Source organism: Alexandromys fortis, unplaced genomic scaffold, assembly GCF_014885135.2.
Source record: "Alexandromys fortis isolate MF-2015 unplaced genomic scaffold, M_Fortis_MF-2015_v1.1 scaffold_15, whole genome shotgun sequence".
In the NCBI taxonomy this organism is placed as follows: domain Eukaryota; kingdom Metazoa; phylum Chordata; class Mammalia; order Rodentia; family Cricetidae; genus Alexandromys; species Alexandromys fortis.
The window spans coordinates 18,167,371-18,189,989 of record NW_026067911.1 but is presented as its reverse complement, the minus strand read 5'-3'; the positions used below and the strand labels follow the sequence as shown (position 1 = coordinate 18,189,989).

The following is a 22,619-nucleotide window of genomic DNA, read 5'->3' as shown; positions in this document are numbered from 1 at the left end:
TCTGATTACAGGGCATGGCCAGTTCGGGCACCCTGTCCACTATTACTTAGGGTCTTAGCTGGGGTCATCCTTGTGGATTTTTGGGAATTGCCCTAGTGCCAGGTTTCACGCTAGCCCCATAATGGCGCCCTCAATCAAGACATCTCTTTCCTTGCTCTCCCTCTCTGAGCCCATTCTCTTTGAAGGGATACCTTGCTCAGCCTAGATATAGTGGGGAGGGCCTTGGTCCTGCCTCACAATGATGACTTCTCATGGGAAGACTCGCTCTCTCTGAGGAGTGGATGGGGGTGGGGGGTGGGGGGATGAAAGGAGCAGGAGAAGGGGAGCAGTGAGTGGGAACTAGGATTGGTATGCAAAATGAGAAAAGGTATTTTTTTTTAAGTAAATAAATTTAAAAAAAATAAAAATGCAGAAAGTGGGATTATGGTTTTAAAAGCAAGAATGCAGAATTATGGAAATGAATCTTAGCAGGGAAATACGCAATTGAAAGAAAGTGGAACGGGAGCCCTGGAAGATTTAAGCTAAAACATGTTTGTAATATTATGATCTAAAACCCATGAGAGCTGTTCAAAGTGCACATTGCTTCATCGAGTACATTGGTTGTTTCAGGAAATATACCTTAAAAATTAACCTACAATTAAACGAAAAAAAAAGCCTTGAAGTCCTAGGAATTTGAAGCCAGAGGTTTCCGACTCAGCAGAGTGGATTCCTTCTGAAGAATGGCGTGGTCTGTTCTAGCATCTTCCTTAATTACTGGTGGCTTGCTTGAATCTTTGGTATTCCCTGGTGCACAGATATGCACAGACCATCACTTAGTCTTTGCCTTCGTCATCATACAGTGCTCCTCTTTGGCCCGAGGTTTTCCCTTATATCAAGACATCAGTTGTAAATGGACAAATAGCCACTGGTGTTAGCCATTTTCCTCGTTGCTGTGGCAGAGTACATGGCAGAAGTAGCTTCAGGGAGGAACTATTTACTTTGGCGCATGGTTTCAAGGATGATAGCCCCAAGCAGCAAGGCTGGTGTCCTATTACAGCTCAATGTGTGACCCAGAAGCAGGGCTGAGCTGTTACCTTCAAGGCCTGTCTCTAGTGTCCTGAATCAGCCACCTTCTCCAAACAGGGTCAAAAGCTGGGACAAAGTATTCAAATACATGATGCTAGTCAACTAAGAACCCCCGACATTCCAGAACCAGGTTCCTCTCAGCCTTCAGTGGCTCAGCACCAACCGCCTGGTCCTGTCATCACTGCTGCGACAGACACATTGTCACCGCTGAGGTGTATGCTTCCTGGGCACATGCTCCATACCCCCTATATAAACCTGCCATCGTGACTTGGTCTCTCTCTCTCTATTTTCCATCCCCACTCAGAGGTAGCCTTTTGTGTGTTCCTCATCCCACCTTCTTCATACACTAAATCTCTTTCATGAGATCTGTTGTGTGGTGTGATTTCTGGGGCATTTCTTGTCTCCAATTGCCAAGATACGCTTTTGCTGCAAAGCCCTTTCACACGAGCATGTGGATGGCAAATCACATTAAAATATTAATATTAATAATAATAACAACATTGTTTTCGCTTAGTAACCCCTGTATAATCCCTATTTCAAAATAAGGTCACTACCTGAGGCTTTTTATTTATTTATTATTTTGAGACAAGGTTTCTCTGTAGCTTTGAAGCCTGTCCTGGAACTAGCTCTTGTAGACCAGGCTTGCCTCGAACTCAAAGAGATCCACTTGCCTCTGCCTCCCAAGTGCTGGGATTAAAGGCCTGCGCCACCACCGCCAGACATCCTGAGGTATTTTGAGTGAGGAATTTGACATATGAATTTGATGACACGATTCATCCCATGAGCCTCGGGGGACCGCCTGTCACTCACAGAGCCCATCTTCACCTTTTCTGTCCACCTCCATCCCATCTGCATGTCTATCGTTCCTACCTTAAGTATGCGTTGGTTCTAGGTGCTTCCCTCTGTTTTGATCCAGATGTTTTTTGAAACCTTCCTCACCAGCCTGTTTCCACTCGAGGTCTTTCCCAATCTATTTTCCATATGCAAATCAGAGATCTCCCAAAGTGCACGCCTGATTCTATCTCTCCTCTTACAACATTCAGCCACTTCCCACTGCCCAAGGAAAAACTCAAAACCCCTTCATGTGGCTTGTACACAATTTGGCTTCCATTCTCCTCTCCAGCCTTGTCCCTGTTTCATTCCGCTTGTGTCTGAGGTTCAGCCAAACAGCAGCTTTGTTCAGTTCCTTGATTTCACCATTCTGTTGCCCCTGGGCACTGGACGTGCAGTTCCCAGTGAGGAGAGCTCCCCTGAGCTCAATTTCACCCAGGGCTTACTCACTGATCAGACCTCAGTCTTCATGGTGACCAGCTTCCAGGAGGTTAAGCCTCTCCAGCGAGCTCAGTAGTAGCCCTGAAAATATTAGACCCACATTTTGCTACCTGTAGTCTATGAATGTTCCCTCTTTGGGGGTTAAAGGTCTTTTTTTTTTTTTTATGCCTGTGTGTGTGTGTGTGTGTGTGTGTGCGCGTGCACCCACACGTGCGAATGTTTTGCCTTTGTGCATGTATGTGTACCACATGCCAGTAAGTGCTTTTGACTGATGAGCCATCTTTCCAGCCCCTGGAGGAAAAGTGGGGAGAGATAGAGAGAAATAGGAAATGCTTGACATCAACCTCTCTGGCCTCCCATACATGAGCTCATGGGCTAGCACACTGCAAATCCTCTCTCTCTCTCTCTCTCTCTCTCTCTCTCTCTCTCTCTCTCTCTCTCTCTCTCACACACACACACAGATTCTTTGTGGCTATGTATTGGGGTAAGACAATCAGCAAACTGTAAATGCTGGAAAGACAAGTTATGTCTTCTGAAATGGCTAAATCGGCAATTCAAGGCCGAGGCATTGCCAATTGTACTTGTATTTTAATTAACAATAAATAATAATAATTCTTTTCACTTGCATCAGTCAATGCTTCTTTCTGGGCACAACCCAAATGAGGGATTACGTGCGTACAAGCTATCGATCTCCTAAGAAACGTGTAGTCTCTGCAGCAGGCAGAAGGAACATGTGAGAGAAGACATTAAAATAAACAGTACAACCTTTCCTCTTATCAAGACATTTGCTGACATTTTAAAAAATGCAACACCTTATTTATTTAAAGTGGCAATAAACAGATGATAGGATTCTTAATCTAGAAAACTAGTGAGCGATGAGAGAATTATAGTTTTCTTGTACAAATAAAACTCAGAAATACACCAGCAGATGCGTATTGTCACTAATTAGCAAAGAGCAAGCAGTGGCAGGAAGGAAGAGCACGGACAGTCTTACAAGCTGCACCGCTGGTGGTCATCTTCTTAGCGTCATAACTTAGTAAATTTTTATATAGCCACCTCTTTTAGTTTCAAAATCGGTTCTGTCTCGAAGTCCTTTTGAGCAGGGGTGCTCATAACCCCATCACTTTAACCTTGAGAGGGACTGGCTGGCCCATTCCCCATTCCCAGACACACCGACTTGTTCAATGATGAGGCTATGTATGAAATAGGAGCAAACAGATTTGTTTCAGGGGCTGTGGTGTAAAACTGGGAGGGGAGGTGATTTTCTTGTTGTAGAAGCGGTGGACTGTAAGGTCTGGTCACCATGGCCAGGAAGCGGTGAGAGTCAGCAGGAAGAAACCAGCCAAGAGGCAATCAAAATCAAGCCGTTTGAAGAAGATCCAAGAATGCATTTAACTCTCTCTGCTTATAGACTGTTCTATCCACCGTGCAGAACTCAACACACTGTAATTGCGAGAGTGGCGGGGGCTGCAGGTGAGCAGATACTTCTAAACTATAACACTCCCCCTTCCGAGGTAGAGAGTTGTCATTGCGCAGCGTCTCCCAGCTCCTGTGATCTCTGTGGAGACATACAATTGATTTGGGCAGTGGGCGTGAGGGTGGAACAAATGTGTCGCTTCAGAGACGACGCGGTTGCGACCATATTTTCCATATCCTCCCATGCCCTCTGTTTCCTTTTATATTTTAAACCAACATATAACAACATACATGTTTATGAAACACTACGTGTTTATCGATCCTTTCATGTATTGTCCAATGTATAAATCATAATAAATATGTATGTTCTATATAAATCATGATAAACATTTCTCTGTGTAAAAGCATTAAACATTCCTTCTTCTAGCTGAGACTTATGTGGTAGTTACAGCGCGGGGCTATCATCTCTAGTCACTCTGCTGGGGAAGAGCGTAGCAGCCAGTCAGGGCTGGTGTTACACGGCTCTAGACCGAGCCCTGAGAGGCAGCAGTGGAGGATGGCCAGTTTGAGACCAGTATGGGATATGTGACCAGATTTTGTCTACAAACGAAAAGAGCACCAGCTTGTCATGTCTAACCGTGACCTCGTGTCTGTCAACCAGCTATTCCCTTGCCCTTCCCGCCATCACTCTCCAGGAGACCAACTTCTAAAAGCTCTGCATTTCAGAGCCAGCAGTGTCTAACCCTGTTGTGTTGACTGCAAAAATGGAATACCAATGTTTCCAAGGATGTTTTAATTCAGGATCCATAGGAAAAGGAGGAAATTCTGAAATCAGTCTTGAATACAATAGATGTAAAGATTGAACTTTCAAAGGGACTTTTAAAACTTCTCAATGATGGTTTGGAGATTTAAAGAAATTATAGAAATGGCTGGCTGATGTAGAAACCCGTTATTAGCCAGTCTTTGCAGGTCTAGAATCCAGGGGGTCACAGAACACCCATGTGATCTTGGCCAGGTGACATCTCAAGGCCTTGCTTGCAGCATTAATGCCTCTTTCTGCACTCTGGCCCTGACTCCATCCTTACTCAAAGCACTCAATGGTACTGAGACTTGAACCTATGCTCTGGGGTATACACTGTTCTGTCTGCAAGTTTGCCTGCCTTCCAGAAGAGGGCACCAGATCTCATTACAGATGGTTGTGAGCCACCATGTGGTTGCTAGGATTTGAACTCAGGTCCTCTGGAAGAGCAGCCAGTGCTCTTAATCTCTGAGCCATCTCTCCAGCCCCCCATGAACTCTTTTATCATCATTATCATTATACTTTTGAGACAGGTTCTCACTCAGTTCCTCAAGATGACTATGAACCTGTAAGCTCCCTGACTTAGTCTCTTCAGTGGCTTGGGGGTGCGGGCCTATGTCACCAGGCCCAGATAGATAAACTGTGATATGTACCTGATTACTGGCTGATCTTCTGGGGCCAAGGAACTTTCTTAAAAACTGCCCACACAATCAGCTGTTTGGAGATATCCTCAGAGGTCATGTGAGTTGTATGCCCTTTCTTCTCTGAGTCAGTTATTAGTGACTAGGTTAATAAAAGGACAGACAGATTGGAACAGCCCTGTTGAGCACTGGCTTTCTTTCCCTGGCTCATTGTGTGAGCGGTTATATATTTATTTGTCTCATCTTTACAGGCCGGCCATGGACAATCTGGGTGGTGGCGAAATGACTGAGGAGGAGAAGGTGAGGTCATCCAGGGAGCAGGAGGTTAAAGAGCAAGGAACGGGAAGGAGAAGGACTGGACGGACACAAGTGGAGAGGGAAAACTCATCCTACTGGCTCTGAACTGGGACGATCACACAGCATTTTAAATACGTACAAAGACACTGTGGTGGTTTAATGAAAATGGTCTCCATAGGCTCACAGGAAGTGGCACTATTTGGAGGTGTGCCCTTGTTGTCCTAAGTGTGACTTTGGTGGAGGCATCTGTACCTCTGTATGTCACTGTGGGTGGACTTTGGGGTTTTAGAAGCTCAAGCCAGCCCCAACAGCTCCATCTTTCCTGCCCTTCTGGATATAGAACTGTCGGCTACCTCTCCAGCACCATGTCTGTCTGCATGCCTCCATGCTTTCTACCATGATAATAACCGACTAAACCTGTGAATTGCAAGCCAGCCCTGATGAAATGTTTTCCTTTGTAAGAGTTGCCATAGTCATGGTATCTCTGCACAGCCATAGAACCCTAACTAAAACAGACGCATACAAGTTATACAATTTTCTAGAGCCGCCTATATAAATAAAATATCACAAAGTATATTTACATCATCCATTTGCCTACACGCTCATCAATCCAGCTATTGATCCATTCATCCATCAATATAATAAACATTTATTAAGTTGCCTATTACATACAAGACAGCAAAAATCGGTACTAGGTCTTATAAAAGAAGTACATCGTTGCTTTACATCAATACTTCCCAAGTCTTTTGTGATAATTTTTCATGAATGCGACCTCTAATGCCCACATTTTGAAGATGAGGAAAGATGGAACCACTAAGAGGCCCAATGGCTTGCCTACAGCTATAGAAGAAACTTGCAGTGCCGTGATTAGAGGCAGACGTTAAGTTTCAAGTGTTTTGCCTCTGGCTAGCTAATAACTAAGGTTTGATTTGTCTAGCACGATTTATAAATTCTTTTCTTCTAAGAGACTCAGCAACAGGCTTATGCCCAAGTGGAAAACTCGCAGTGCCAGCCCTTCTCTAGGATCCTTTCCTGTGGTGTGAAGCTACACTCGTTAAATGCTAATTACCCATTTGATCATTTTTCAAACCTATTATCATCAGATGATGTCCTTGGTATAGAGAAGGCTGCCTTTCCCTCATTAAATATGCTCTCCCAAGTCAGGACAAAAGCAATGGCACTAACAACCCACGTTCTTTAATAAATGTCAGCCGCCTGGGTCTATCTTCCTTCCTCCTAGAAGAAAAGTGCTCGTGAAATCAGCTGCAAACCTACCACAGAAGGGGATCACTGCAATCCAAGCCGTCACGTGAAGGAATAGAGCCCCAGGTCAAAACCTGATCATATTAAGAACCTTCTGGAAGGCAGAGAAATACCCAGGTCCAAGTAGACGTCACATAGGATTGGGCCAGTGGACACACAAAAGAAGGAGGGAGGATGGGGAAAAGACCAGATGTCGCAACCACCAATCCCAGTCTACCATTGCTTAGTGGGTAGAGGTTTTGAATCCTTTGGCCGGGTGTGATGGGGATTTTGACCGCTCTAAGTTTCTGAACAATTGTCACCTAGTCTTATTCAGTTAACTGTGGTGGGGAGCTGGTCTGCGTTGTTGCTCAGTGAAACAATAGCACTTCACTTGGTTACTCACCTGCAGAGAGGGTCACCCTGACATTCTGTTGTAACACACCGCCATAGCTTGTAGATTGGGTGACAGCCATGTTCTTTGTATAATAGTTCTGTTTTGTTTTGTTTCGTTTTTTTAAAAAATTTTTTTTAGAATTACTTTTCCCTGGGTTACAATCTTCAGAAGCAGTTCTCCAAGGCCTGGGAACTTCACTCTGAGGATGACTTAGGCCTCGGTACTACTAGCGGCTCCTTACAAAGACCTGGAGAACCACAGTACGCATGTCATACCGGGGACAGAAAGACATTAGTAGGCCACCAGACATTTCTGCAAGTTGTTATGGGGTTTGAGAATGACTCCACCATGAAATCAAAGTTGCTTCCTCTTTACTTGGGAAATGTGGGATTTGCATTACGAATAGGAGAGTCATGAATCACTTTCATGGGTTCTCTAACTTTGGAGATTTTAACTTTATTACATCATGGCAAAGATTTCTTGACCTGAGACCTACTCTTTTAAGAGTATGTGTAAAGCCTACTGCTGGGGCAGTGCAGTACTGTGGGCCCCTAGGACTTCCCCAGCTTGCAGAACTGACTTTACGTTCACAGATTAACCACGTCTACGTTCTCTCTCTTTATACCCCTAGCAGCTGCACCGAGTTTCACTGGTTGAGATTTCACACCTGGGTGCAATCATGCTCCTACACTACGAAACACTGGTGAGGAATTTTAAAAGTCAAAAAACAAGGCAAAGATATGTTACTGGCCATCAGCTGGATGGTTTAATGTTAAAATGTCAATACTACCCAAAGAAAGCCACAGATTACTGTTTGTGCAGTTTGGGAATGGAAAAGACAGATGCTAATTCACTCATTTTTGCTTGTTTGTTTTTGGTCATGCTAAGGGCCGAACCAAGGGCATTGCACATGCTGGCCAAGCCTTCTTCCAGCTCACCAGTTCATTCTTTGTATTTGTCTATATGTGGTCATTTTTACAAATATGAAGCTAACATCAAATGTTTCCACATAAGTAATAGACATAAAATATAAAAATAACAGTGACAAAAAAAATCCCGACATTGTCCCTGAAATTCCATCAGAAGTTCACATTCAATGGCATTCGCTATCATAAACACATGGTACTTCTTATATTTGGTACAATTCTATTTTAGAAAGTAGTTGTCAGGGAGTGGAAAAGACAGGCCTTGGTCTTTATCTGTAATCCAAATAACAGATAATATTCTCATGGTCAGCTGGACGTCACTCGGTTATTTTTCCTGGTATAATGAAGGTCCTATCACAGCCACCATGATGGAGATGGCAGACTGTCCTGAGAAAATGCGGCAGAAGGCATCACTGAAAAGAGAGCGTGTTAGCAGGGTGTCTCTCTGCCCACGAAGTCGCTGTTGTACAAAGTGACTGTCACCACTTTGTCAGCAAGAGGTGACCGACTGAGGCGGAGAATCCTCAAGGTCAAGGCCAGCAAGACTCTCAAAAAAGATACAAAGAAAGGAGATGATAGATAGATAGATAGATAGATAGATAGATAGATAGATTGATAGATAGATGACCAACTGAGGCAGAGAATCCTCAGGTTCAAGGCCAGCAAGACTCTCAAAGATACAAAGAAAGAAGAGATAGATAGATAGATGATAGATGGATAGATAGATAAGAAAGATGACCTACTAAGAATATACTGTTTTTTTTTACATGAGCCAATCTTTTACTAGATTTGAAAGAAATGGAAGAGAAAAGCATTTTTAAAGTTTAAGACAGAAATTAAAAAAGAGTTATAATTATACCTATTTAAACAAATCAAATCTTCCATAAAAGTCTGTATTTATCTTCTTTTTCATTCTAGTTTGTTTCTGGAAACTTCCTTCCCATTATGTACTTCTACAATACCCTTTCTTCTCCTCCTGTTAGATGTGTGATCTGGACCAAGATTATGAGATAAAGTTGAAGCTGGAAAAGGAAACCGAAGCTGGGGCTTTTGTAAAGGGCACCCAATTAAGACACACCAGTCTGTGACCAGAGAGTTGTAGAATGAGTTTGGGCTTGGGAAAGAAAATTGTTTTTTATAGTTTTGCAAGTTTGTTTTGTTCCTTTTCATGTGCTTTCTCAATAGACTCTTGAAATGCTAACCTTGGCTGTGCTGAAACAGGGAGAAAAAGGATTTTCCCACAAGGCTAGACTAGTTCATGGTTTATTATCGGATGAGGGAAGGCAGCAGGTATCACCAGGTGCAGCATGGGAGGTGCGTGGGGCCTCCTGGGAAAAGGGGCAGGGAAGCTGGCTAACCGGGGCAGGTGCAGGGAACACAGAGTGTTCTTACCCCTGGGTCTTCTTCAAACGTAAGCTTTCTTTAAGTGGTGACTACTTTTATTCTTCCCCAACTTAAGTTACAGAATGACTTCATACTGCATATCACCGGAGGCTGCCTTCTGGGCAGGATGAATCGCTAGCCTGGTTAGTAGCGTCTTCCGCAGCTCAATTTCCCCCTACGCTCCTTTTCCAGGGTTCTCTCCAACCCCATGGGACCATGGTGGGGGCTGTCTGCTTCTCTCTTGTGTAGCTATTTCTCTTTCCTTGATCCCTTCTGGTTTGTCTCCCCTCGATACAAGTCTACTTTTATAATTCTCTTTGCCGAGTAGATTTTTAGTTTTGTTGAAATATGAAAAATTGTAGTTTCATCATTGTATAATCGCATTGCTTTTCAAGGCCTGGTAATAATAGAAATAAATAAAACAAGAAATGAGATGACTGTCTGCTTCCTCCCCTGTTTTCCCTTTCCTGAACGTATGTTCACTTTTTAAAGGGTTTAATGTCACGTTTCCGAGCAGCATAGCGCTTGCTTTTTCGGTTTTAGACATTTTAGATTGCCCAGTATGAGGAAGGCGAGATTTTAGTTTCCTTTTACTCTGTCGAGTGTCTATGTAAACAGTGTGTACATACTCATTTTTATGTTACAGCCGTTTACAACTTGAGGCATGTGGGAAATACGACTTTCTGCACTTTATTTTACGCACCGCGCTGGCTTAGCACGATTTCCTTAATTTGGGTTTCCGTATTTGTCTGTGTTATCTTATCCACCCCAAACTCTGCCTCCGCTCCCCCATTCTCTAGTGTTCTCCAGCTAAGCTTTTCAGTGTTGGGCATCTAATCAAGCCTCTCACTCATTTTTTTTTCCTATTTCTCCCTCTTTTGGGAGAAATTTCAACATTCAGGAAAGTTCTGACCTTTCTGGGCATAAGGGTGAGCGCACCAGAGCGGGAAGAATGCTCCTCGTTCCGAGAAACCCAGTTCGGGAGATACGCTGTCTCCTGTGAGTTAAGTGTTGTCTTTTTCTTCCAGTAAAGGTGTTTTTGTTTTGTTTCTGTTTTTTCTTCTTTAGTTTTGTTTTATAATTTGGCATCTGTATTTTTTTCTCATTTCTGTTACAGTATCTTTAATCCACTGTTCTTTTTCTCCTTAGCCTGTTTTTTTAATTGTCTTTTTATTATGTTGAATGGGCCTCAGGTAGCATCGATAATGTTCTTTCCCAGCTCTCTGCGTGGATTCCGCTTCCTCTGTCTTGATTTTTGCTGTTTGTGAATGTTAGTTCCTATTTTTTATGTCTGAGACTTTCTCCATGTCTTTTGATCCTAGAACTTACTTTTAATAAGTAAGTTCTTAAAAGTTGAAAGAACTCTATGTATGGCTAGTATTTGGAACACACGACATAAACTGGAAACCCATGACATCAAGAAACTTGTGCAGCTTTTTGTCGTGATGCTCATATTCCAAGTGAAGAGGCTTGGCTCCCCTGCGGGGCACAGGCTGGGCCCCAGTGCCCTGGGAGCTGAGGAAGAATGCAGACTTTAGAACTTACTTATTTTCTGCACACTTTGCCGTCCTTGACTGCATATGGTTTCTTCTGTTTCAGAATCTACCTGGTCCTTCAACTATGCCTTCCGGCTTCAACCAAGGTAAGTAAGACTTGGCCCCGGATAAAGACAGATGATAGAGACGATCCCTGCTTTTAGCCGCACTATCACGTGAATTCCCGCTGTGTTCCTGTGCAGCCAGTGTCCAACTAGCATTTCTCAACCTGTGGGTCACGACCCCTTTGGGGGATGAACGGCCCTTTCACGGTGGTCACCTAAGACCATCAGAATGCATTTACGTTATGATTCATAACAGTAGCAAACTTACAGTTAGGAAGTAGCAACGAAAATAACTTTAAGGTTGAGGATCAATCACCACACCATGAGGAACTGCAACCAAAGGGTCGCGGGGTTAGGAAGGTTGGGAACCACTGCTGCTCTTTAAGGGAGTTGTTGCACGTGCCCCCCCCCCCCCCCCCGCGCTGCTCTGGTTTTCAAAGCCTGCAGAAACATTTGTTCTCCACTCTCTTGTTTCCTAACCCGCACAATTTATTACTGTTTTCTCTCTCTTTCTCATTGTTCTCATGTGTGGATGCTTTAAAAGATTTGTGCTTCCGTTTTAGTGAGGAATCCGAAGAACCAAAGTTGCTCAGCCTACCTATTTTAGCCACCAGTGTTCTTTGCATCTCTAAATTGGCACTGTGAGCAGGAGGGGGCCTGCTCTGTGGAGCTTTGGGAGGTGCTCAGGGCGGAACCCAAGCAAAGCTTTGCCCATTTGTCTATTGATTTGAATTAGTCTCTAGCCAATGGCAACAAAGGGTCTTGTTCGGAAAATGTTGCTATGATGGAGCAATTGCCTGTTGGGAGAAAGTAAAGTCTCCAGATAAACGGTTAACTTTAGTCTCATTTCATATAAAGGGGCAATAAATAGCAGCTTTGAAAAAGACACGTAGACAGAGGCTTAGTTTCAAAAAATGTGTCTGAGTCTTAAGGCTTCAGTTAGACCAGATGGGTTTTTAAAAGGAATTGAGAACAGTTTCATAAGAGCAAATAGCTAAGGAGTTTCAGTTTTTCGGCTGTGTAAACTAAAAATTAGTAGCCAACCATATTGGCTCCTACCTATATGCCCAGTACTGGGGAGGCTGAGGCAAAAGGATTCTGACTGTGAGTTCAGGGCTAGGCTGAGCTACAGAGTGAGGCCTTCCCAATGATCTGCTCAAAACACTTTTTAAAAGATGTTTAGATTGTTGAATTTTAGGGAAATGATCAAAGTTTTTTTGTTTGTCTGGTTGGTTGTTTTTTTTTTCCCAATGTGGTAAAGTAGGAATTTATTAATTTGTCATAGTTGCAGAAAAAAATGGTCTCTGGAGGTTAAATCACCACTGGTTTTCTTATTAAAGTCATTTGATGACTAAATCTCGATGCAACTCCACCGCCTGCCTGCATCATCCACTCATCATAAGAAGAGCAAAACGAATGAACATGGGAGCAAAACTACAGCCAAAATACCATTGGTGTCTCCAGAACAGAGAAATACACAAATATAAAAAAAGATAGGGGAGGAATAAAAAACTGTTGACCTGCGTGTGCTTTTCCAGTTGGAAGGGAATTGAACATATTTTGGAAGAGAGAAAAAGAAAGAAAGAATCAAAGTTTTGAACATTTAGTTACAATAATGTAGCAGGACAGCAAGCACAGTATCTTTTGGGGGGGCGTTGCGGGGGGGGGGGGCTTGAGATAGGGTTTCTAGTTCTTATAGACCAGGCTGGCCTTGAATTCACAGAGATCTGCCTGCTTCTGTCTCCCAAGTGCTGGGATTAAAGGTATGTGCTACCACTGGCCAGTGAGCACAGTATATTTTTAAAAGTTGAAAAGAGACAGTTTTTAGCACACACAATTTATATGGGCCCAGTGGCAAACTTAGCAGTGGGCCTGGATCTTTGAGCCTCCCTGGCTCTGTTAGTGGAACTAACTGATCAAGTCATTGGGCAGATTAAATACTTCAGGATACTGGGATCTTAAAGCTTTGTATTTCATAACTGTTTATGGTGGATGCAGAGAAGAAAAAAGATAACAGCTCACCCAGGGATGTGTGCCAGCTGCCCATAGCTCCTGAGATAGATCTACAATGTACTCAGTTCCAGGCAAGAGCCTGAAGCTATGCACTGGGGGAGATCTCATAAGGTCCTAGCTCTAGATGAAGACTTACATGCAGTTTAATGGCTGCTGAGAGAGGAAGAATCAGTTCCAAGTGACCAGCCCTAAACACACATACACACACAAGCAACACTCATCAAGATGTGTGTGTGTGTGTGCACGCGCGCGCGCGTAACAATAATTAAAGAGGAGACTATGGATTTGACAGGAAGTGGGGAATATGGAGAAATTACAAATGGGAGAGCGGTGGAAAGGAAGTGAATACAGGACTCACATATGAAATTCTAAAAATAAATGTTTGAGATTAAAAAGAAAAGAAATGACATGGACTTTGAAAAACAAACAAATAAACTCGTATAATTTCAGAAACTAGGAAAGTAAAAAGGGACCATGGAAGGGCAGGGGGATGTCCTAGAGAGAGGATGGTAGCCCAGGGTGCCATGAAGGGGAACAGGAGAAACAGGGCCAAAGATTTAGCTGGGAGGGGAAAGGGAGGCCAGCATAAGACAGGAAGGGAGGGAGAAAGGATAAATACATTGTGTGTGTGTGTGTGTGTGTGTGCGTGTGTGTGTGTGTGCATGTGCGTGTGTGTGTGCGTGTGCATGTGTGTGTGTACATATCCAAAACACTGACTTGAAACCAGGGTCTGTTTATACATGGAACAGAGAAGGGTGTGTGTTGGTGGTGGCAGGAGACGGGGAGAGGCACAGGGAAGAGAGAGACGAAGAGAAAAATGCAGAGCGTCATTTGTGACGGAGAAAAGTGCCCAGCATTATTCCAGGCTTGGATCTGTGTCTCGTTAGCTGTGGAGCCTGTGTAAGTTGCACAATGTGGCTGAGTGGTGTTATCTGTAATATAGTCTTTAAAATAGTAGGTTCAACCCCAACAGCAAAAAAAAACAAAAAAAGTCTTAGGTGATTCCTATGCACATTTGAGCTTGAGAAGCTTGGCTTGGGTTCTAGTTTATATTATTTCAGAGGGTTGGCAAAGTGGTGAGAGTAAATCCTTGGCCTTCTCATATGCTGGGCAAGTTCTCTACCTCTGGGCCGTATTCCCAGCCTCAAGAAGCCGTAGTCCAAACCATAGTTCATGGCATATTGCTACTGGGTTTGACATCGTCCTTTACAAATATGGGGAAGGGAAGGTCACAGAAGCACAAAGAATGTTAAATTCCATCATCTGGTTGAAGATTGTCAGTAGGTACCATGATAGTTTCTGTTATCTTTGGCAAGCCATGACATGGGTCGACAAAAATGAAATAAGTATGATCTAGTTACGGTCAGTTAGCTCAAGCGAGCAGTAATGCATTGATCTTTTTGAAAAGATGTCCTGTTTCCAAGAATTCATCTATCACATCTATTGACCATAAGCTGATAACAATGTGTTCCCTGAGCCGTAGGGGTTCACAGAGATCTGTGGGGCCATCATTGTCAAAGTCAAGAGTCACGGGCATGTACACTTTTCTGGGCTTCTCAAGACTCCGTTCAAGTATCCATGCTCGGTTTTTGTTTTATGTGACTGTGATTTCCACAGAGGAGTTAGATTATTTTTTTAAGTATTGCATTGGTTAATCAATAACAATGGGTTGGAAACTGATGTCCTGGGTTAACAACTTCTTGAAAGACCAAATGAGGTGGACAGGCCCAGTTCCCAGACCATCATAAAGCAATACTAAAAATTAGTAATAAAAATGCAAAAACAGAACCAAACCCCCCCTGTCTGCTCGGCACTAAAATTCTTCTTGCCACTCATGATCAACTCAAAATGACAAACTGCTATTGTAGCCTTTCTGGAAAGGAAACCGTTGTGTTTTAAATTCTATAAGATGTGATCAAAACAGTTCTCAGGGGCATAACCGTGACTTCAAAAGCTCACATTATCACATGAAAATGAAAAGAAAATTTCATAAGGAGATTTAGAAAATAAGAAAATAGAAAATAAGAAAATTTCATAAGGAGATTTTAAAGGGGGAATGTTAGCAAAACTGAAGAACAAGTGAACATATGAAACTAAAAGAAAATCACAATTGGTAAATCTAAGAACTGAATTCGTATAACTACGGTGAAGACATAGAAGCGAGGTCGGGGGCAGCTCGGTGTCCTCACTGGCTTGGGTTTGATTTCTCAGCACCAAAGGAAGGAGGAAAAGCAAACAAACAGAGTCGATAAATGAGAAACTCCTGACAATTTAGATCACAGAACAAGATTTGTTGGAGCTGGAGAGGCAGCTAAGAGCCATTGTTGCTCTTGCAGAGGCTCCTGGGTTAGTTCCCAGCACCCACATCGGTGGGTCACACCCTCGTGTAACTCCAGCTCCCGGGGATCTGTACACAGACACACCTAAATGTGCATAGTTAAAAAGACGCACATAGATGCACATAATTAAAAAAGATTTGAACCTTTTGAAAATATTTATGCAGTCTTCAGTGATGTGTGGTGACGGAGAAGAAGTTTAATTCCACACCTAGAGAAGATTAAAGTTTTATAAGAGAATTTGTAATCTGGGCGTATAATCTGTATATATAATTAATATAAATTTATGTCATGTATCATGTATCAAGAAATAATGTGACATACGTATGAAAATTCTGTTACTATACAGGTGAAGAATAACCTTATAAAGGGGAGTTTACTGTTGCAATTATCAGCAGTAACAAGGAATTAAAACATTCACACTCCTCCGTAGTGAGGGAGTGCCGAAGAAATTGTAGTCTATTCACTGGGTTTAATGTCATGTAATCATTGAAAAGTTAGTGAATAATTCACATTTATTATGTAATGCCTTGAAAAAGTGACGACAGCGCATTTCAAAACACCAGTTTGGGGGCCTTTTTGGTAGACTAAATGCCCTAATTAACATGTCAAGCCTGGGATGGAGAAGACATTCAGCAATGTGTTAGTTTTCCCTCCCACACGGGGTTATTCTGAAAGCTGGCCGAGCACAAAGTGGCCGCTCCAAGCCCAGGATGCAGTCATTACCCTCGTCCTGGGGGAAACCGTTGGAGTTGCCCTCGACTTTTGACGGTTCAGAAGAGCCAGAGTGTTGCTTTTGTATCAGGAGGCTGTGAGTTAAATGTGGTTTCTGGTGTGGTCAGGAAATGACGACACTGCGGCATGTGCACGCTCATGCTCGCGCGCGCATGTGGTGTGTGTATGTGTGTGTGTGTGTGTGTTATCTACTGCTCAGCCACATGTGTTTAGCACTGTGCCCATTATCAGTAAAAGGCGGCGTTGTGAAAGCCAGAGGGTGCCAGCAGGCTCTGCCCAGGGTGTTTTCACCTAGGCATTAGTCCCCTTCACTCCAGGTCAGCTCTCTATGCCTGTCTCGTCCACACCCACAGTGAATTCTCACAAAGGAGAAGGACGGGCGTCCTGCTGGGCTGGAGGCAGTCAGCAGGAAGACCACTCTTTCCACAAGTCTACCTGACTAAACTTGGGGTGATTTCACAGCCCTTCTGATGCTCTCAAGTAGAGATCTGCAGCTGTTACAGCTGACTGAAATGTTCTGTGGTGCTTTGCTGGGGTTGTTCCTGGTCAAGGTCTTAGTCAGAGAAACAACCGCACTAGATGACTTCAAATCTGAGCTAAGACTTCCTCTGACTGCCCAGGGCATGGGTTCCTGTTGTTTCTGTCCGGCGAAGGTTTCGGTGGGAAGTTCTGTCGTGTTTGCAGACCGCCTTACTTCAGTGGCAGCTCTTTCTTCCTGCAACATAAAACACTATCATGTAGGGTAATCACCTGCCTAGGTTCTGTTTCCCCTACAACTGCAATTGCAAAGTTACCGTAAGAATCTGCAGCAAGAAGACTTGTAGATGTTGGGTTCATTATGGGGCCAGTGGGTAGGGGTTTTTTCTTCCCTTTCTTTCAGTTTTTTCTGATAACCCAAGTACTATTTAGGATCTACCTATATCTTCTGCCTTGTTGCTATAACAATTATTTACTACCATTTAAAATCAATATTGGAAGCCAGGTGGTGGTGGTGGTGCGTGCCATTAATCCCAGCACTCGGGAGGCAGAGGCAGGCGGATCTCTGTGAGTTGGAAGCCAGCCTGGTCTACAGAGCTAGTTCCAGGACAGGCACCAAAGCTACACAGAGAAACCCCATCTTGAAAAACCAAATANNNNGAAAAAATATAGGGACCTTTGGAGACTTTCTTCCTTATCTTACGTGTGTGTGGTGTGTGTGTGTGCGTGTGTGTGCGTGTATGTGTGTGGTGTGTGTGTATGTATGTGTGTGTGTGTGTTATTTACTAAGCTGGTTTTCCTTTCTGAACACTGGAAATCCTATGGCACTATCCCATTAAATTAGGTACTCTTGGGAGTATGTCTGGGAACCTATAGTAAATTCAGGCTACAAAGTCAATGTGAGCCTTTGCCAGAACCCCGACTTGTGTGGTGAGACAAGCCGACTTTCAAATGCACACAGGGCTCTCTCAGTCACCTCCAGGGCCACACACTAATGCCCTAAGTGTCAGCAGATTAAACCCATATGAAATAAATTTCCCTCCAAATACAAATGGCTTGTTAAAAATCGGGAGGAAAGATATTAGGGCCAAATGTTTTTGGTTTCAAAAAACCCAAACATCGGAGGGAAAGCATTTGTAACATTTGTCTGGCTCCAAATGCAAATGGATCAGCTTATCACTGTCTTTCGCTTGCAGGTTGTTCCAGGAAAGCAAAACACATCTCCACCACTCTTGTCTAAAACGATAAGACATTCTTAAACAAGCGGGTGTCTTCGAAAATACCTTTGAGGAAAAACATTATCAGCCCCCCTCCATGACCTCTTTCAAATCCCCCTAGGGTAATGTTTGCTTCATCCAAAGCCACTCTGAAACCTCTCCTCTGAGAATGAGGACTCATGTTCACTTCCATCCTTGTGTCTGTTCTTGTTGTCGGAGAGATTTGCGGCTCTGGAGGTGGGGTGGAGGGATCTTTTCTTATTAACAGTAATAATGAGTTGCTTTATAATATGCAGTTTTTCAGAGATTTCACAAGGTCTAAAGATTAAAGTATTTATATGACATGTATAATTGTTGGAAGTATTTTTAAATCCAGGGAGTCCCTAAACTCATCCCATTTCCAGGAAGTGCCTCCTGAGCTCTCGTTCGAGGAAGGGAAGTGCAGTAGTTCGCCCCATCCTACCATCTTAGTGGACTGAGTCGCAGGAGCCAACTCTGTAGCTCTAGGGGGTAGTGAACACTCTGGAAAGGTCTACTAAGTAGAAAGATGGAAAATCAGGGTGCACGCAACACTGAGTGTGTATGTGTGTGTGTGGTATGCTTGCATGTATTTATGTGCATGTATGTTTGGGGGAGGCTTGTCCACATATACCCAAATAACCAAACCATACCTCTGAGTGGCGAATGTAAACTTAAGTCCACTTGTTGCTGATAGACTCTGTCTTCAGCCTGTCATGACCATTCGTACTTCTTCAAAGGACCATTAGACATACTTATGTCTACTTAATTATGTGGACTTTTTTCATATTACAAATAGTCATTTCCATTGTTGAAATTTCGAATACAAAGTGAAACCCAATTTATTTTTTTATTGCAGTGAAGATTCTACAAAATCAAGGTTTGCATAGTTGCCTCCTTTGGACAGTCAACATTGCCAGACAAGTCAACTCAGCCAACAAACTACCCATTTGTCGCCAGTGAGGGCATTGTCTCTCCAGAACCGTATTTTATCAGAGGCATCACCTGTGAGCTTGAAATGAGCCTAGGATCCTGAACACATGTGTCTTATGTGCTACTCTAGGGTGCACTTCCTACCAGAGCACTCAAATGACTTAGTAAAAGTGACACACCGGTAAGTGACAGAGGTGAACACTGAGCCCAGTGGCCGAACACTTGTTCATTCTGCTCCATCTTCCAGTCCCCCATCTGTCCTTGGCAGATGCAACAAAGATAAGACCTGGGAAAACGGTTCAGTCAGTGAAGTTCTTGCCCTGAAATCATGAGGACACAAGTTCAAATCCCCAGTACCCACACTGAAAAGCTGGGCGTGGTGGCACACTCTTGTAATCTCAGTGCTGGGGAGTGGAAGCAGGCAGATCCCTGGGGCTCCATGGTCAGCCAGCCTAGCCTAGTCAGTGAGCCCCGCCTCTAGGTGGATCTTGAGAGAAAGCCTGGGCCTGGTTGACACATATCCATAACAATAGTGCCTGCAAGGCTGAGACAGGAGGACCAAGAGTTCTAGGCTAGCCTGGGCTACAAATCAAGACCATGTTTGGTCAGGGTTAAGAAAGTGCTTTTCTATTGGCAAAGATAAACCTCCATTCCTCTTCCTATAGACTTGACGTTGTGAAGCTGCAGTCAGGAAAAGGGAGGGAGGGGCTGGCTAACCTGCTGTGTGGCATGTAGTGGGCTTCATGGCTTTGCCATCTTCGCACTGGTCCCAATGGTCCCAAATGAGAGCATCACGCTACCAAACAGTCAGATCATCTATACCAGTGGCCAGAGAAAAATCCTTCAACACAAAGCTCCCCGAGATTTGTTTTTTCAGGACCATCATTTCTCCTTATTTTTAGTTAAAATCTCAGTCTGTCAACTTCCGGAAGCTCATTTTTTAAAACAATGTTTCTAATTTCATGTCCAACTGAATCCCTGTCCTTCATCCTAAACAAGGAAGCAGATACCTTGTTTTAGCCACTTCAGCCTGCCAAGTTTAGTATAAATCCAATTTGTCAAACCTAATTAAAGGGAATAAGGCATCATCACCACCCTCAACCTGTGTGTGTGGGGGGGGGGGAGTACGTTTGCATGACAATAATTCTACAAGGTTCATTTTTCACCTGTTACCAGTAGCGGTAGACTGTGCAGAGAAGTTTCTGGATGCTTCATTCAGTACAAGGTACTTCTATAAGTCACACAGACCTCCTAAATTTCCTATTCACTGCATTATTTACTGACCAGGTACCCAGAAACGCAGAATTGACTTCACATTGTAGTCCCAGCTGGATTCTATAGAGCTCCCCAGGCTGCTCCTGTGCTCCTGTGTTGCCTTTATCTCTTTTGGAGGTGCAGGATGCAATCTCTTCTTGGTAGCAAAAATGGTCACTGAGGTTTCTGACTTCAGATGTACCTCCCATGAGCAGAGCAAGAGAAAATACTGTCTTCTCCCGTATGCACACTTTAGAGAGAGGAGAGCCCTTGCTTAGAAGCGCTGGTAAAATGTCCTCTGGAATCTGATTGACCCCTTTCCCTTAGTTCAGGGACCTTCGTGTATGGATTGAGCCATCTTGATACACTGATGTTCCAAGTCCAGGCATGTACGCCCCGGTCCTGGGATGGGTCAGCTCACCTGTGCCTGTGACCTCTATGAAGAAAGGTTAGTGTTAGACTAATGGCAGACCAGCATAGGTCTGTTATGCCCTGAGGGCTCTGGGAGTAAGCAGGAGAAGCAGAGCCTTAAGACACTTTCTAGAAAGCTGAATTTTTGCCAGTGGCACAAGAGGGTAATGAATGCCCTATTGCAAAACTTTGAAAGGGATCGCCTTACAGCACAGCCCACTAAGGGACAACTTCCCTGGCTCATGTTGTGCTCCGGAAATGACGGGAAGAGACGCGTAGTGATCCGGAACTCTTAGTGTCCCCGGAATGGGACTTTGATGTCTTACTTGTTTAATTCAGTTCCCTTCCATTCCCCCACCCACCCCCTGGGGTTGTTTTTGCAAAGTCCTGTGTATCCTGAGAGCAGTCGCTAGAGGTCTCCCTGGGACGCCTTTTGGAGCTGCCCCCTAGAGGCGGAGCTTGGAAAGGAACTAGAAAACTGACAATTCAAAGCCTTGGAGCTGATTGGAAGGTAGGTGGGTTACCAGAGATTTCTGAGGGGCAGCCACAAAAAGGATAGACTGACAGAGACTCTAAAGACAGAGCATCCGCCACCCAAAAGGAGGTCACAGCGAGCCGTTACTATCCTGTATGCAACCACTACCACCTGTAATTTACAGCCACTGACGTGTATGTGGCTAAGGCCAAACCAGGATGAACGTGTGTTAAACACATACCATGTCTGGAAAGCTTGATTGGAGAGGATACAATGTAAAATGATTTGATCCCTAAATATTAATCACATGTTAAAATTCTACTGAATAAGATGTTTTTCTCACTGTGTTTAAGACAGGATCTTGCCGTAGAGCCCTAGCTGAACTGAAACCCACATTGTCACACACGCTTGCCTCAAACTTGCAAGGCTCGGCTGTCTATGTGCTGGGGTTACAGATCTGAGCCACCGTGCCTGGCTCTCTGTATTTTACCTTAAGCAGCTTAGCATCGTGTGTATTTGTGTTTACAAGGCTGGATGGTGACCCTGATAAGGAGAGAGACCAGAGGAAAGGAATGAACGGCTAGACACACCAAGAGCTTGAACAGCTGCCAGACCCTAGCCTTCCAGATTTGCCGCCTGGGGTCAGAATTCCAGCGTAAGATCTTGCTAAGAGTTAGGAGATGGTGATGGTGACAGAGATGAGATGGCCCAGCCTCTGTCAACTGCAGCCTTTATTACACTCAGTATGGCTCAAGCACAGCCATTGCCATGTCCCCCTGGCTACTCTTGTCATGCAAACAGGATCTGACTTCACATACCCATAGCTCCCTTTCCCCATGCATAAACTTCATGCAGGATGAACCCGCCCCAACCTAGAGCATTAATACATTGTGCCTATCAGGTTAAACTCAACACCCAGCATTCTAAATGGATCCTGGGGTTGCCCGAGTTTCTTGGAACAGATGACTAATGTCAGACCAGGATACAGGAGGGGGAGAGACTGCTTGCATTTAATTTATTTTATATTTTCTTCTTTTCCAGGATAGAAGGGTTTGGCCCTTCAGCTTCGAGACTAGGAAAATGAGCTGCTGGGAACGGCTGCTGCTGTGTGGCGGCCGCTGCTCTAGAGGCGAGCATGCCTGGCGTTTCTGCGAACAGCATCCTCTGCCGCTCGACACGTGTCAAGACAGGAGGAGCATACCGTGTGCTGCCGCCTCCTTCAGCTCCTTCCTCTTGCGGGAGACAGAAGTTCACAGCCTCTCAGACCCTTTATGTAACAAGCTGACAAACGGATAAAGTAAGCCGTGGAGATAGGCGTCCCGAAGATGCCGACCAAGGCCAAGAATCAAAGCAAGCAGACGTCGAGGCGTACGTGTGAAGTGAGGCACCAGTGCGGCCCCACCTCAGACTAGAAACGAGGTCGGCAGAGACGGCTGTAAGCTTCGGTGCTTCCGGGTCACACCTCTTCACTAGCTGATTGCTGATGTCCACACCTGTCCACGCTCAACTTCAAGGGCACTTCCGGTCACCTGATGTTTCCCTCCCCTCTCCCTTTCCCTCTAGCCTCTTAGACAACAGAACATAACTTCCACCAGCTGCCAAGCAAAGTTGAGTGAGCCCTGTCTCCCGCAATGAATAATGACAGAAAAGCAAACTTTGCACGTTAGGCAGGCAGAGTTGGTATTGGACAATGAACTGGATTTCATCCTAAA

At 44.2% G+C, this 22,619-nt stretch overlaps 1 long non-coding RNA gene across 2 annotated transcripts; it reads left to right on the top strand.

Annotated features, from left to right (window-relative positions):
* Positions 1 to 8,886: 8,886 nt before the first annotated feature.
* Positions 8,887 to 22,063, top strand: LOC126499283 (uncharacterized). 2 transcript variants are annotated; one of them, XR_007591044.1, is made up of 6 exons: positions 8,887 to 9,345; positions 9,515 to 9,581; positions 10,340 to 10,437; positions 11,038 to 11,080; positions 18,694 to 18,948; positions 21,949 to 22,063. It is a non-coding gene; the product is annotated as an uncharacterized lncRNA (long non-coding RNA). The 2 variants fall into 2 exon arrangements; XR_007591043.1 differs by having other exon boundaries at positions 8,892 to 9,581.
* The last annotated feature ends 556 nt before the right edge of the window (positions 22,064 to 22,619 follow it).